Below are 13,915 nucleotides of genomic sequence, written 5' to 3'. Positions count from 1 at the left end.
TTTTTTGTTTTAACTAGTTTGAACTATTAAACGTTTACTAAATTAGATTTAGACCTAAAAAACTAGTGTTAGTTATAAAAAGTACTCTCAACTTTTTTATTTAACTTAAAGTTTTATTCCTAGTTAGTGCTATCAGGTTGCTAAATATATATGTTTATTAGCATTTTACATAAATTAATCTTTGTTTCATACCCAGTAAAATAAACCCTAAGGTTTATAATTTTAAACTATATCCTACTGAACTTATTGTGTTTTTAATTGTGTTATAAATTATATTTTATCAAAAATGACAGACTTTAAAGTATTTAGTTTTAAAAATAAGTTTTATATTTTAAACATTTATCAAGACTTGAATAACACTAAATAAACTGAGAAAAAAAATAATACTGTATAGTGCACAGTTCAAAAAGACAAAAATATTTCTAAAAAATAACCTTTTAAATTTAATCTGTCAATTGTGACTAACTCATAACAAAAATGTATTACAGACAGATTTTAAAGTTGTAATAAAAATGAAATTTGTCAAGTACATGTTTAGAGAAAAATTATGGAGTATTGAAAGTGCCTTATGGAGCGTTGTAAGCGCTTTATGTAGCAAGACTGAAACCAAGAAACCAGACAGTACTGAAGAAAACAGAGCTGATAATTTCAGTACTGAAAAAGAAACTAAAGAAGCAAACGAGATGCAAGACATTTTTGAATTAATTAAAGTTTTATTTCCTGACTCAAGTTCAAAACCAGACATTAAAACAATTAGAAAAAAAATTATATGTTTGAAAAAAAAAAACAGAAAGTTGAAAAAACGTGCCGATGATGACAATAATGAAAAGTTAAAACTTCATGAAAAAATAGAATAAAAAATCAATTAGAAGAAAAAACTGAAGAACTAAATAAACTTAAGTGTGAAAAAAACATAGTTAGTCTGTTAATTTTTCAGTCAACGTTAAAAAAAATTTCAAATTAAGCTTTACTGCAAGCTAACAACTCAATATGATTTCAATTTAATTTAATAAGCTTTATTAAGTTAGCCTACCTATTTTACAAATATTTCTACGCTTTATACTAAGTAAAAATTTAATGTTTTTTACAAGTATTTATATATCTTTTATGTTTTTCAGGTTATCTGGACTTCAAACAACAGCAAACAAGCTACAAAACTGGAACACTTTAACAATTTTTTTGATTACTTACTTATTCATCTAGATGCTGATAAGAGGAAAAATACAAGTAAAATTTTAATCTTGGACCCATATATGCACTCACCAAGACACGTATGTTTGTTTGTTGTTTTTATATTTTTATTTGCAAAAAAAAAAAAATACAAATGTGCAAACTAACTATTCTACTTATTACCCGGTTTCAGTAAGTTATGAAATATTTATCAGCTAAGACCAATAACTATATATGCAAATAACTAAAACTTATGTTTGAAAGTATTAAAGTTCGTAACTTTAAGTTGTTTGCAAACTTTTAGTTAGAAAATTTCAAAGAAATTTTGCGAAGCCTTATTCAGAGATTTCCTAATAAAAATTTGGAAATAACAATACTTACAAGCGAAAAATCATCACAAAGCATAAATCTACAAGACGAATTCCAAAAAATAACCAAAAGTTGGTAAAACAAAAAAATAATAATATCTACTTATAGTAAGCTAAATGCACATTTTATTAAAAAAAGAAAGTACTTCACATTAATTTTATTGTTTTGTTTGAATTTTAAAGAAATAGATCGTGAAGGTGTCAAACTGACAATTTGCGACCATAACACGCCAGATAATAGTTATCCGGGGCCCAGGGCAGTCCATGACCGTAGCATTCAGTAAGTTGTTTCTTTTTTATTATTTAGTAATAACTAATTTTTATACATTTGTGACCAAGCTTTAAACACAACAGTTTTTCTTATAAAATAAACTAAAAATAATCGAGTTTGATGTTTAAATTTTTTCATCAATAATAATTCTAACGGATATTTAATATTTTTCTAAATTTCCTAGATTTATCATTTAAATGATAACAGTTTTCATAGGTTGTTGTATTTCATACGCAAAAATTTTAGAATAAAAAGCACTAAAATCATCAAACACAGTTAAACAACCTAAGAAATTAATTAACTTGATTTAGTTACATAACAGCTCTAGATAAATGACTATTGTACAACACATACACTTTTCTTTTATTACAAGTAGCTCTTAATAAATTTTTTTACAAAAACCACATGTTAATGCAGGATTCCGGAATTAAACTTCAGAATAGTGATGGGAAGAGGAGCTGACATGTTTAAGAGCAAACAAGCAATGGAAGTTAATAAAGGAAATAACAAAAAAGGAAAGGCAAAGTACGGACGAGCTGAATTTGAACTTTTACCTGGCAATAACTGCTTCTCGTTTTTTGCTAACGAGGATAGTTTTATAAATGGTACAGACCGGTTGGTTTAATATAAGTTCGCCTTTCTTGCAAACTAAAAACGTTTTCCCGCGTTTTTTTTTCGCCACGAATTTCGCACATTCCTCTTATGAAATTTCGCCTCTCAACTTTTTTCTGCGTCATTACATTCATTATCAAGTTTTAAGTTTTAGCATGACATATTTTTCTAAATTTAACAGAGTTTATAAAAAACTTGAAACTAATTGTTTTTGTTATGATAAGAATTTATTCTATTGTATTTTTATCATTGCTTAGTTGTTTTAAAACTTTCTTAAAGATTTTTAGACTGACAACTTTTTTCAAACGAAACTTCTTCAAAAAGGGAAAGTTATGTGGACATGTTTTATTGTTTTGTGATATTTTTGTTACAACCTATAACATAAAATTTTAACAAATAAATTAAAAACACTTTGAAAATTTTGCACGAAATTTTATTTACACAAACGGTTAATTTTTTTAAATTCTTTTTTTACCTTGAAACGTAACATTAATCGAGATTTTAATTATCTTGAAGTTTAAAAAAGTTTTAAAATGTTTGTATAAAACTTTAACAACAACGTGTACTTTTGTTTTAAACAAGCATGTATAACGTTATGAATTTATTTACAAAGCCTTTTGTTTATTTTAGTAAAATTGTGTACCTGTTTATAAATTTTATTTTTATTAAAGTTATTAAAAGCTAGTGAATTATTAAACTACATTCTAAAAAGCTTTATATTTAAGTATAGCTTTAAACGTTTTGATTGTCTTAAATTTTACCTTAGTAAATAATTCTTTAAAACACTGTTAAAAATTTGGCTTACATTTTAAAACTTTAAATATGCAAAAACTTTTTCAATCATATTAGAATCCTTCATATTAACACTGTTCGTTTTTTTTTTTAAATATTTTAGTTTTAGTAGAATGATTTGCCATTTTTATTAAATATAGGTCATGAGCTTTTTTGGTAATCTTTTATTTATATTTATTAATGTTTTTATAAATACACTGCTTGTTTATTTGTACGTTTTTATTTACTTTTCGTTTAAATTAAATAAAAATAGTGAACTTTAAATAAAAACTTCTTTTTTTTCTTTTGTATCTAGTTAAATTTTTTATGTAAACGTTAAAAAATATCAACTTGTGTTTTGAACTTTTGTTGGTAAAAAAAAATCGTACTTAACAAGAAGTGCGTACTTATAAATTGCGTACTAGAGATGAAGATAACTGTATTACAGTATTAAAGTTTTGTAAACACCTAAGACAAAATATTTTTAAAATCTACAAAAAAATCAAACTGACTTTTATAACAGTTTAGTAAACTTTTTTTGATTGTAGCTTATTCGAATGAAAAAAAAAATTAAATGCAATAATGCTCTTTATTGCGTAACATTAACCCCCTTTTTAATTTGGGTTCAAAATGCGTAATTAAACGGCAGGCGACTGTACTCTTAAAAAAGGGAAATTACCATGACGTAATAATGCGCATTTTGAATGATTTATAAACGCAACAATCCCATCATTCAAAGTCTCGATGGCTCAGTTGGTAAGGCGGTAAGCCTTAGTCAAACTTATGATCTTTAAGACGCGGGTTCGATTCCGTCTGTGAGAACATTTTTATGTAATCTGTTTTTTGAAGTTGAACAAATTTTTCTTTGATCATATGTACATATTGAAAGTTTAAATTATTTGATTTTTGTTTATAATTACCATTTTTTCAATCTTTTAATCAATTTAAAGTATTTTACAAAAAAATTTTCGACAAAGTTTAAAATAACATCGCCAATAAGAGTTGAAAAGACGTCTTAGTTTTATTATGGTTTAATTTTAATTTTTTGACCATCTAAATTAAAAAACTGATATTAAGCTAATAAATAATTACATTTGTTTGTTCTTTTCTACTAAGTTCTTATACAAATAAATATTTTTATAGTATCAAAAGCACGAAACTCTATTACTATTTAATAAAGGTTGCATTGCAAGCAAATCTAAATTTGTCGTAAAACAGAGAATAAACAGTTCCTTGGGAAATAACTAGAAAAGCATAAAAGTTCTTAATTATAAAAGAAAACAATGTGTTTTGTACAAGAAATATTACAGCTTTTTAAAATCAATTTCAAAATTTTAGTCTTGCTAAACTTCTTAAATAGTTAGATTTGTAGTTTGTTAGGGCTTTTTTTACAAGCTAAGTCCTTAAATTCAAAATTCCATTACAAAAGTTGCTTATTTTAAAATACTTAAAATACTCAAAATAACTATAAATTACCTTTGTTTACAGTAAAGTCATTAAGCTGTTTTCATATTTGTATTCTTTTTATGCGATTAGTACTTTTTTTAACAGTATTTTTTTTTTTTCTGTCCTGATCAAAAACTTTTTTTTCAGTTTAATGCAAAAATTTTAAAAATAGTTTATAGAATATTTAATTTATAGTTTATTGAACGACAATAAAAGTACTCAAAATAATTGTTCTTAGGTCCTGGTGCACGAAAAAATCTTTTAGTTATCGAGTCGTACAACACTTGGATACAGCTTAACATCTTGTCTAGGACAATTATAGTTAAAAAAACATTATATTGAAAAATATATCAACTTGATATTACGTAAATAATTTTTAGCTTTTAAAAAAAAGACACCAATAAAAAAAAATTGTATTAAAAAACTCATGGAGAATTTTTCAAACCATTTAAATCTGTAAATATTTATACAACGTCACAAGTACATTTATTAGAAATGATTTGCTTATTTTAGAAAAAATTACCACTTATAGTTTATTGAACGACAAAAACGTTCAAAATATATGGTCCTAGGACCTGGTGCACGAAGAACCTTTCGGTTATCGAGTTATACACCACGGATACCTTTTAACGTTTTGTACAGGACTAGAACATAAAAAAAAACAATAAAATTATCACAGAACAATAGGAAAATATTAATATTATAAGTCTAGAGATAAGACTATGTTTATGTTATCATGAAATTATTTTAGCTGCAATAGAGTCAATTAATAAAAATTTACTAGTTTATTTATTTTGGTTTAAACGTTTAAACGTTTTATCATTTTAATTTTTGGTGATATTCAACAAAACTAATGCTAAAAAAATATATCGAATTACAAAAAAAAAATAATATAGTTTTATTTCAAGCTTTATATGTTAAACAAAACTTGAACTTCAGTGTTTTTTATTTATTTATAAATTTATTAACTTATTCAGGGAACATAGTTGCCATATTTTTATTTTTTGTGAATATGGCTGTTGTAAGTCCTATGGTTTCTTACAGTTATACATCTAAGCTTGAAAAATTATAAGAAAAACTAAAAGTTTTTAAAAATGCTAAATTTAAAGGTGCTTAATTTGAATAAGCTTTGATTTTGTAATAAAATTTACATTTGGCTATAGAAATATATTTATTGTTTTGTATCACATTTATAGTAGTTTGTGGAATATTTTTTTCTTGAGAAACTTTTAGCTTTATGATTTATTAACAAAGTAATGGATTTTTTTATATTATGAACAATATTAAATAATTGTTTAAAACTTTTTCATCAAGTACAACCGAAACTTTTCAATGGTCACGTTTTAGAAATAGGGTATTCATTAGAAAATGTAAAAACAATAAGTATAACAAAAAATTTGTTGATGTTTTTAATTGATAAACAAGTCCAAAGTATAAAAATCAAAATTCAAAAACATAAAAACAATAGAAAAAGTTTTAAGAAATACTAAAAGAAATACTGTTTAGTATTAGTAATGTTTATTGAACGACAAAATAAAATGCTTAAAAATTTTAGTCTAGGGTTTTGTGTACTTTATAAAACTTTTACTTTCATATTCCCTAAATATAAAACAATTATAAGTCTGTTTTAATTTCTTTGTCAAACATAAACTATTGAATTTATATTTGAAAAGTTTTTAGGTTTGTTAGTTTCACTTTTTAACTTATATGTCATGAGTTTTTTATTTTCGTCTTGAAATTACTACTATTAGGCAGAAATAAATAAGTTTTTTTTATTTTCAAAGTCGATTTTATTGACAAAACAATAAACAAATTAAAACGTTACAAATACACTGCTTAAATCCTTTCTGTTAAATTATAAATAAAGAAACAGAAAGAAAAAAATAATTGAGGTTCATGATTTCCGGAAACTAACAATTTTGTTGAAAATTTTTAACATAAAATAGTTTTTGTTTGCTAAATTAAGAACAAAAAATTTCAAGCAATTTTAGAAAAGAGGTTTTATGAAAAAAAGTCTAAGAAAAATTACTAATAACTGAAGGTGTATATTTTTTATTTGTTATACTTTTTAACTAATAAATTTTATTTTTATTCAAATAAAGAAAACTATGTCCTTATCTAATTTATAAGTTATTATAACATAATTAAAAAGTAGTTAGTAAAACGTTAAACACAACCAAAACTTTATACTTGTTTAAAGGTCTATTTTCTTGATTTTGATTAACGATATCATAAATAAGTTTTAGTTGTTGATTAGTAATTAACAGGACAAAATATTTAAAGACTTTATACTATCCTAGATTATATTAGCAGTTTTTTACCAAGCTATAGTAGTCAACTATCATTTTATTCTAAACAAACTTGTTAAAACATTTATATTTTTATGCAAACATTTTTTTACTAACCTCGTTAGATTAAGAAAACAAGTTTTTAAAATATATATATTTTGTTTAAAATAAACCAAACTAAGTTTATTTAAATAATACTACTTGGAAATAGTTTAACACTTGTCTAGGACAATTATAGTTAAAAATAATTTTAAATTAAAAAAAATAACAGCTTAATATTACGTACCAAATGTAAAATCCATTACAAAAATAAAGCCTATTCAAATTAAGCATTCTTAAACTAAAATAATTTTTAACTTTTAAATTCTCCTTATAAGTTTTCAAGCTTAGTTGATAACTGCAAGAAGCAATAATATTACAATAATATACAATTCAAAAAACACTCAAAACTTAGCAACTAACCTGATTAAATATTTTTTTTTGATAAAACAGTTATTTAACAAAATACTGTGAAGTTCAAGTTTTTTTGTATAAAGATTAAAATTAAACAACTTTTTTTTTAGTTTTAACTTATTTAATCTTATCAAAATCTGAAATGATAAAACGTTTATACGTTTAAATATAAGTATGAAAACTAGTAAATGTTCAGTAATTGATTATATTCGACTAAAATAGTTTTATTTCGAAGCTTAAAATTTTTACCTTCAAAATCTTACGGCAAGAATTGAAGATTTTTATTGCATAAAATTGTTAAAGCTACATCCAATTTTTTTACAATGTAAAATTGCGTTTGATTTTGTATAGTCACAAGTTTTTTGTTAAATCAAATAGAAATTTACACTTTTACTGGCAATTACCTCTTAATTACTGGTAAAAAATTAAAATTTATTTTGTAAATTATTGATCTAACTTAAAAAAAGTTTTCCTTTTAGAAAATTTAAAGTTTTGTTGATGTTTAATATTCTCTTTGATATTGTTTTACTCATTATTTATTTATGTTTAACTGACCTATAATTAGTTAATAAGACAGTTTTTTATATAAAAAGTAATCAAAAATTTACTAGTTAAAAGTTTTGCACTTTATATGTAATTTATGACTACAATAACAACTTTTATTTTTACAATTATTTAGTAGATAACTGTCATTTATACAATCTTTTGTACTCAAATAAAATATAATAAATGTTTCTTTTTATGTTCACAGACTTATAAACTTTAGCTAAGGTTTTATATCATTAACAAATATTTTTTACTTAAACCATTTGCTAGTAACACTAAATAACAACAAACTCAGTTTATATTTTTTTATATGTTCGAAAAGCTTCACGTATAACTTTAAAAGGGCTTATTCTAACAATTAAAAATATAAGTATTATTTCGTTTAAGTTAGTACATTCTGAAAAAAACACTTAACAAACAAGTTCAATAATTCTAAATGCAAATACAAAATCTGTATCATACTTAAAAAATTAAAAATATAACTTTTTATTTAGCAAAAATTTATCTTTAAAAGACATGATTTCATTCTTAATATGAATTTTCTAAAAATCTCAAATTTAAAGAAACTTAAAGTAAAGTAACTTGTTTCACTTTTAGTTCGCTTAAATTTTTTCTCAGCTCTTTATGTTTTGATTTATATACTTATAAGAATTACTTTTTTATAGAATTGATAATATTAGTAACGCTACTATTATTCTTCCCTAAGTATAAATTAACTTAACTTTTAGGTGGTTATTAGCTTTTGAAATAGGTTTTAAATATAAAGTAGTTTAATTTGATTAAAGATTTATGAAAAAGTAGAGCATATTTACTCAATCAAAATACAGTAAAATATAAAACATTTTAAGACTTTAAAAACAAAATTTACACCATATACCATTTTTACAACTTTAAAATAGGACAGATCAAAAACATATAATGAAAATTTTTATTGTCCTTTAGAGGAATGTTAAGAACAAGAAAAAGTTAAGTTTGACTTTAAACATGGTTTATGCACCAAGCTTTTCTCGGAGTAAAATGCTTGTATGGTAGAATAGAACAATTAATTTAGTTTTAAACTTAGTCAAACTTGTTAATTTGTAGTAAAATTTATCCTTAAACAGATCATTACTATTTTTTTCTACAAATGAACAAACTTATGTCCTTTAGTTTAGCAACTCTTGGTTTTTGAAACTAGTTTTCTTTTTACTTTTTTGCCTGTTTGATCAAACATTTTAGTAGATAGTATAAACATTCCATTTAAAATAACTTCTGCTAAGCATAAAAAACTGAACACTTTAGATACTTCATTTGTATAGTGTTTATTTTATGCTAGTCATGAACCGATAATAATGTGCTGGACATGACATTAAACTGTTTTGGTATATGACTCGAAAACCGAGAGGTTTTTTCGTGCACCAGGACCAAACTTGTTGAGCTTTTTTTTTGTCGATCAATAAAAAATATATATAAAGATTATCAGTTTTAAATAAATAAAAAGAGTATAATAATTTTTTCATTTTATAGTTAGCAGTTGAAGTTTTGATTAACAAACATACAAAAACTATAGAGTTATACAAATTAGCAAGTTATAGCAGTAGATAAACTATTTACTGTTATCTCATCATAAACTTACAAAGTTATGATAATTGTTACCAGCTTTATAACTGTTTTGTTTCTGAATACCTCAAAAAATTCTGAGAAATGCTAATAAATAAATTAATATCACCGACTGTATTATTTTTGAATGTGATTTTTTAGTTTAAAAAACTGTTGTTAAGAAGTAAAGGTACCTTTAAACTTTAACATTTATATCTGTCTGCATTAATTTTAACTACAAAATTTATAGTCTTTTTTTCCTTGTTTTACCTGAGAATTTATATTGCTTTGATCTGCTTTCAAAATAGTTAAACATTTACTTTATTTAAATTTAATTTTCTTTTATATGTAAAACAAGTTTTTTAGCAAAAAGTTTTTTTTTAGTGATTTCAGCTTAGATTTTCTGAATTTTTAAAAATTTTATTAGTTGATTACTATACTTTTTATATATTAATTTTGTTGTTTGTTTTACCAATTAGTTTAAACTTGAATTACAAAATATTTTTATTTTTAGTTTAAAGTTGCTAAAAGGATACTGTAAAACTACTTTAAATTTAATAACTTATTTAAGCAAGTTCTAAAGTCTTGTTAAAAAGACTATTTAAAGTCTAAAAAATTGCAATAAACAAAACTTTGAAACATAGTTACAATTCTTTTCCTTCTGAATCTCAAAATAATATAGTAAAACCGTTTAAAATGTATTTATGGTAAATAAATCTTCAGTTATATTCAGTAGTAAAATTTTTTTATAATTTTTCTATTAGTTAACATTAAAATATGTCATCAAACAATTGTATAATATAATATAGTATTATTTGAAACACTCTTTAAAATGTTTAAGCTTATTGCAATTTTGTCCTGAATAATTTTTTAGCCGTCTAATGTGCCCACAAAATGCTATTAGAATAAATAGCATGCAAATATTGAACAAGGATCTACTAGTGTTAGTAAAAGCTTCATCGGACCAAATCAACATCTTTACTCCATAGAACCGATTGTGACTGATGATTAAAAAAAAGGTTTTTCTAATTTAATTAGTTCTAAATTTCCATATTGGATAAGTTCCACTACCTTTCCACAATTGGCAATAAAACCCATGAAAATCAGTTTTGTCTTCCTGTAACCAATACTAAAAAGTATATAAACTTTTTATTTTGTAAAAAAATATTTTTACTTAAATTCAATTGTTTTATATATAACTTGCATAAAAAACTAAACATAACTGTTTTATACCTCCAAACAAAAACTAAGTAATTAAAAATCAAAAAAAAATTGTATAGTAATTTACATTCTTCAAATATATGTTATGAATCAATGTACAACTATACTTTTGATAAATTCTTAGATAAAGAAATTAGTTATTTAAGTTTATTTTTATACAATGTTGAAATTATTTTATCTCGATTTCTAGGTTTATCTCTTGACTTCTAAAACAAAAAAACCTTTGATAGATCAGTATTAAAAATTTTAACTCATTTTAGTAATTAACATAAGAACTTAATCCAAAACAGTTTTTGTTTAACAATATAAATTATAAACTGTAGAAACTATGTTTACATTTTGTCAACGCCAGTCATAAATTCTCAATGAAGGTTAGCATTATTACAAGAAAAAGTCTTAATCAAAAATAATTACTTATCTAGTAAAGGCTTAAAATGGTTCAAAGGCTTAAAATGTCTTGTAATGATTGTACTCTTTTAGTTCAGTTTGATGATTAAATGTTATATGAAACTAGTTTTCTGCAAGAATTTTCTTTTTTTACATCGTTATCAACTGCAAAGTTTATTTGATTCATGTTTCTTATTTTATCTTAGCATTTATGTTGTTTTAAAACTTCTGTGAATAAACATGACGGACAAGACATTAAAAAGTATATGTGGTGTGCGACCCGATAGCTAAAAGATTCTTCCTGCAACAGGTCCTATGACTAAAAATTTTGAGCGTCTTTTTTCGTTCAATAAACTAATAAAATGTTGTTTGCTTTAGATTTTCACGTAAAAATAGAATGGATGTAAGACTTCTCTAAACTTGTCCAGTTTTCTAGTTTTATTTTATTTTTAAATTTTTTGTATACAAGTTTTGTTCTTTTTTTATCATGAATATTAGTTTATAACAAGAAAGATAATTTTATGACTAAAATTGCCTAACAGAAATTTTGAAGATAATGTATTTGTTTTCCATGACTTTCCAAAAAGACAAAATACTTTTCATGATTGTTACACATCTTTTTTGATTTTTTATTAAAGCAATGACGAGGTCTTTGATTGAAACTTAGTTTGCAAAATAAAGTCTTGAAAGTACAAATTTATTATTTCTCCACTAATAGTTGAGATCTTATTATTTGTTTTCTTGAAATCAAAACATATAATACAATGTATTTGTTTTAGTTCCACATTAACAACTTTATTCTTCTATGCTATTCAAAGTCCTTGGCAAAAAGTGTTTAGTCTTATCATTGCTATATAAAAAAACTTTGACATATAATGGTAGCACAGTAGCTTATCTTTTTCTTTCTGTATCCAAATGTATTTTACTATAATAACTTTTAACATTATGTAAACGGCCAAGTATTAAGACTTTTTTGAATAAAATTGTAACACGTAGCGTTAATTTTTTATTTTTATTTTGGAAGCTGAATGGAGGTAAATCAAAGTTTTGTCCCTTGTAGAGAACAGTTTAGCAGTTCCATAGTCTGGATGTATTCATTGAAAACTTGAAACTCGTTGTCGAAATTTTGTTCTATCTGTTTCTAAGCGTCTTCAGTGACTACAAATACTATCAGAATAAGCGATACGATGGACAAGCTAGAGATGCTAGTAGTTTTACTAGAAACTTCTCTAGAGACAGAAACTTCTGATATCTGTGACATCTTTTTGAGTCGCTTGTGATTGGTGATCATCTAAAAGATGGTAGAACCAATTTTCTCTAATGAGAAATTCACACAATTCTCTGAGCGATCTACAGTAAAACTTTTTCATCGCGTAAAGAACTCCTAAATATTTATACCTAAAAAAATTAATAAGAAGTTTTAATGCAGTACAATTCACAATTTTCTGTAGTTTTTTTATACAAGTTTGTACTCGTCAGTATACCACATCAGAATATTAATACTCTGGTTACAAATACTTTTGTTTGATATTATAGTTGGTTTTTCAAGTATTTTTCCTTAAAACAATAAAGTTATGTTTTATTTTACTTATTTAAAATTACCTAGTAAACACACAAAATAAAGAAGTTCGTATTACTTACTAATATTAAATTTTCAATTATCTAACGTCCATGTTTACAATTTACAACTATAAATACAATATTGTAAAAATGTTATTGACATGCATAGAAAATAAATATTCATAGAAACACTGTTAATACTCAAGACTTAGCATGGTTTCAAAAAATGTCAAATTCAAGGACTTTTGGCTACTCTAATAAAACCTGTATTTTTGACCTAGATATTTATTTTGGATGTAGTAAAAAATTGCTTCTAATTATTATGATTAACTAAACCTTTTTTTTCGATAGATTCTCTTTGTTAATGAATGGTATGACGACTTTAGAGGATTTTCATTGTAATATTAGTTTAAAAATCTTAGTATTTTATTAGAAAAATTCTTCTGTATGATCATCATAATGAAATAACTTCATACTAATTTAAAAGAAACATATAACCTAAAATACTAATCACTTATTACACGTTTATTGTTACCTATTGCAATTACCGCATTTAGATATATATTTATAATATAGATACTCATAAGGTAGGTATATATTATTTTATTAAACGACAACGAATAAGGCTCAAAATATCTGGTGCACGAAGACCTTTAAGGCTATAGTCGTACACCTCGGATACCTTTAAACGTCTTATCCAGCAGTCTTCATTTTTAAGTCAGAACGAATAAATTCAAAGTTAAATTGCTTAGATAAATGAATTTGATACGGACTAACGAAAGCAAACTCACATAACAGTTTTATTACTTGTCATCATTCACTAAAAATTCTTTGCCTCATCATTTGGTAGACTAATTGTATGTTTATCATAGTTCGGGGCGCTACTGTCCTGGACAGTTAAGTAAGATCCGGTTGACTCTTACGTAAACCAGATCTTTTTACCCAGCTTTTTAATGTCGTTCAATCAATAATAAACCATACGCACTTATGGTATTCGAGTTTTAATATAAATTATTAAGATGTATTAAGGTCCTTGCTGCAGTCTTAACTGAATAACCATATACTGATTAATTTCCTATTGTTAACAACAATTTTGCATTCATCTTCGAAATGAAAATTGGTGATTGTAAATACAGTAACCTCTCGCTTATTTACGCACATTGTGTCCACAGAAAAAGTGCGTAAAGATATGAGAGATCGTAAAGAAACGAGAGGTACCAAATATACTCACTAAAATGGCTGTT

Source organism: Thalia democratica, chromosome 3 (assembly GCF_965202585.1).
Source record: "Thalia democratica chromosome 3, ktThaDemo2.hap1.1, whole genome shotgun sequence".
NCBI lineage: Eukaryota > Metazoa > Chordata > Thaliacea > Salpida > Salpidae > Thalia > Thalia democratica.
This window is presented reverse-complemented; position numbering follows the sequence as displayed.